We start from the raw sequence: 4199 nt of genomic DNA, 5'->3' as shown, positions 1-4199 counted from the left end.
TCTCCAAGAAATAAACTCCTTTTCTTCCACTTCACCTTAATGGCATTTCATTCATTTTGTAATTCATTTAAATGCCAAAACAGCTTCTCCTCACTTAAACTTGTTGCCATGGAAATGACTGGCAGGTCTTTGCTGTCTGTAGGTGAACAGACAAACATAACAGGACACTTGTCTTCCTCGCCTCCCTATGACTGCTAACTGTGTGTTACCTCCCTCCCTAGCAAGCAAGGCGTACAGAAAGGTGGGTCAATGCACACATATTTCAGCAGCAAAAATGTGTCATTCACAAGCACAGAGAGAGAGAGAGAGAGAGAAAGAGAGAGAGAGAAAGGTTGAAAGAAGCACCAGGACAGAATTGGAGGCCTCCCTTTATAATAAACAGGATAGAGCAGCTGAGAGGAATAATAATTATGTGCAGAGCTTCTTAATGAAGCCTCTCAGGCAAACTAACAGGTAGGGTTGGATTAAAGCTAGCTTAATGCGCCTGGACTGGTGCTCATACAATATTTTATCCCTTGGTCACTGTATCTTAAACTACCTGTTGTCACTTGGAATATACCAGCTGTTAAATAATATGGGGACAAGAAAATGAGCCTAACGTAGAACTAGTATACAATTGGGAAATGGCCATAAAAACATAATGCATCCAGAAACCCATTTAGCATCACTAACTTTGCACCTCCCAAATCAATGTCATTGCACTTAGAGGAAAAGCTAAGAGACAGAGCCATTGCGTGGGAAATGGCTCCTCTGTCATATGCATTCAGTTCAGAAAAGCGGATGCCGAGTTTGCAACTTTATATGGAAACTACGTGCATTTCAGACCACCTGAGTCATATGAAGACTTGCATTTTCTGCCCTATCTTCAGAGTTCAAAAGTCTGAAAAGGCTAACAAAGAACTTTGTTAAGCCACACCTTGGAGAGGAAGGATGGCAAGTTGATAGCTCACTCTACCTTTGTTGCTTTGCTATACAACACAGGTGGGCAATCACCTGAAGCCCCTAAACCTTATTTTCTGTTGCTTCCAGTACTTCTTGAGGCTGCCCTATTCTGATTTGGAGTATCTTTCTCCCTCTTTTTGTGTAGTTGCAGAACAATCGGAAGGAGTCATATTTGATAAAAATTGAAGTTGGGCAGTTTTTGTTTCACTTTTTCATGGCTTGAGGAAAAGAATCCACCCTGGCTGCCTGAGAAATCGATTTCTGCCATGTGTGTGCAGTACACTAAAATCAGAAAGGAATTACTCTTGTCCTCCAGAACAGTAGCTGTTGGGTGTTCTGGGTTAAAAGTATATAAATTCTCCACATACTTATTTGAGAATAACCCCGTCAGCCCCAAAGGAACACAGAGAATTTAGTCCGATGTAGCTGTGATGAAAATTGAAGCAGAAAAGTCTTTATTCTGGATTGGTTAATTCAGAACTTTTTTGTCTCTGGCTCCACCCAGTACTAGCATGTCACTCCAACAGATTACCTCCAAGGAGATGCCGTCTCCAACAATAACAAGAAGATGACCCATCCCTTTGTACACCATAAAATCAGTCTTGGCCAACTGGTGCCCTCCAGATGTTTTGAACTACAACTCCCACCAACTCCAGCCAGCACTGCGTGCTAGCTGTGACTAGTGGGAGTTGTAGTCCAAAATATCAGGAGAGCACCTGGTTGGCAAAGTCTGCCATGAACCATACATAGAGAAAAGCTAAGTATTGGGAAGAAAAGGAAGAATACCCATTCTAGTTAGCAGCTGACAATTAACTCTGATTTGTAACGATCACCTGGCTAGTTGGCCTATGTTTTCAGCATTTCTTGAGACTCGCAACATCTCTTGGGATCAGAAAAGCTTCCCCAAGCCTGGGGGGGGGGGGAATATGCATGTGTCAGCCATTTTGTTTTTCTCTGTTTGTTATAGAGCAGCCATTTATAGATAATGCTGAATAAGCTGGGAACAACTCGTAGGGCAGCAGCTTACAGATGTTACAATACTGGCCTGTGACACCCCATCAGTGTTGAGCTAGAGATTCGCCAGAGCAGAAAGCTTAAGAATGTTTTGGAGGTGTTTTAAGGTTTATCTGTTTCAGTTGGCTCTCAGGAGTTAGTACAAAGATGAGAGCCTTTAGCAGTATTTACTGAATGTCATTGAATTATATTGTGGGTTTTTAAAATTCTCTTTTAAAATTCTGTATGCTTTTAAATTGGTACTCAACCTGAGCCTTCAAGGCTATAAATCTAAAGTATTCACAGCAGCACTGTAAAGTAGTTTTTTATTATTCCCATTTTTCAGATACAGAAGCTCGGGTAGATATTTATTTCATTTATGTCTGCTAATGACTCTGTAGCTGAATAGCCTGAGAAGTCTCAAGACCACCCTCCAGTCACAGGACAAGTTTGTTGGAGGGAATTTAGGGAATTCTTTTGGTTAGTTATGTTTAAGCACCCATATGGAGCACTAACCCATTCAGCCATGTGACCTTATCGAGCTCAGATCATCACCAGGACAATTCAACAAGCACTGCTTTTATTTGACATTTGTTGCATGTTTTAGAGCAGGCATCCCCAAACTCAGCCCTCCAGATGCTTTGGGACTACAATTCCCATCATTCCTGACCACAGGTCCTGTTAGCTAGGGATGATGGGAGTTGTAGTCCCAAAAACATCTGGAGGACCGAGTTTGGGGGTGCCCGTTTTAGAGTCACAATTAAGAGTCAATTTTACTTTATCTTCTCTGCACTCTGTGGAGGCAGGCTGCTTTGCAAACATCATATGCATTCATTCTCAGATTAAAAACAACCCCAAAGAAACTGATCTCCAATAGATTGCAAGAAGCTGTGCTTACCATGATTGACTGATTTGGGATCTTGGGCCTTTTCCTGAGTGACTAAAAAGATCTCTTAATTCAAGTGTGCAATTTAAGTAATAAATTATTTTGTAACTTCAACAAGCCAGCCTGCCTCAGGTCAAGAATTAGGTGGTCAGTGGCGAATATCTGATGTTCTAGGTATGTCTCAGGGGGATATTTTATAGTTGCTGCCATGGGCATATTTCTCATGCTGCTGCAACTCCCTGTGGTTTAAACCACTGGAGCAATCCACTCATGGATTAGGAAGGGGGGAAACACAAGCTTGTAAAGACTATGGGGTGGTGTTGTTCACACCTCTAACACAGCTGCTGCTGCTGCTGCTGCTGCTGCTGCTGCTGCTGCTGCCACCCAAGGTAACCTCACACAAGTATCCTTTCTGATCTATTACGGCCAAAACATCAAGCAGCTAAAGCCCCTTTGGCCGAGGGGCACTGCAGGCAGCAGAGCCATGGATGGTGGATGTTTGTATCCATTGCCCACAATGAGCAACAGTGGAGATAAATCCAGTTCTGACAAAACTTTTCTGTGAGCACTGAGAACAGTTTTTACTTTTCAATATGTCCGTACGATCTAGTTCTGTTTGTCTCTCTCTCTATGTAAAACGGTATATCACAATGTTGCCTTTTTGTTGGAAATATCAAAAGTACAAAGATTGTAAACCAAATCGGTGTAATAAAAGTTCCAGATGATTCACGGTGTCTGATGTGTGCTTGGCTGACTTTCTTCATAGAGTTTGTAGAGACCCATCAAAAGAGAAGCCACTGTCTTCTGAAAGCCCACCCACCACATTCTGGTTACATATACTTAATCCTCTGCAGGGTTGATCTTGGGGGAGTCGATTGTGGACTGCATTGTGCAGCATGGATTAGCTAATACTGGTGACATCACACCCACCCTCTCCCTCCCCAGAACAGTTTAATTTTAAATGTAAGCAGTTTTTTTAAACAAGGCAAGGTTGAATACTTGGGAGAATTTTAGAAAAGGAAGGCATCGAACACATTCCAGTGATATCAATGAAAAGGCCCACCTATGTGCCAGCAAAAACCCACTAATAATTAGGTCATGACAAGATTAATTAGGCTGTATTTGTTGGTTGATCTTAATGTGCTCACCAGCAATGGTGGGGAAGTTGGTCTTTCAGGTAACCTGGCCCAGAGTTTAGGGTTTTATATGTAAATAATGATCTTAAAACTTCTTCATGTTAAGCCATGTTTTGGATTAGTGTTGCATGTGAATAAGTGATAGTTCAGGTCTTCATATATAGAACAATTAAAAATTGACACCATTGTCATTATGACTGGGCTTCTGGATTAGTTAACAGGGCAAGGAGATTTCAAAGGCA

Source organism: Podarcis cretensis, assembly GCF_951804945.1.
Source record: "Podarcis cretensis genome assembly, chromosome: 3".
NCBI classification, from domain to species: Eukaryota; Metazoa; Chordata; class Lepidosauria; order Squamata; family Lacertidae; genus Podarcis; species Podarcis cretensis.
The sequence above is the reverse complement of the archived record's forward strand: the minus strand, read 5'-3'. Positions refer to the sequence as shown.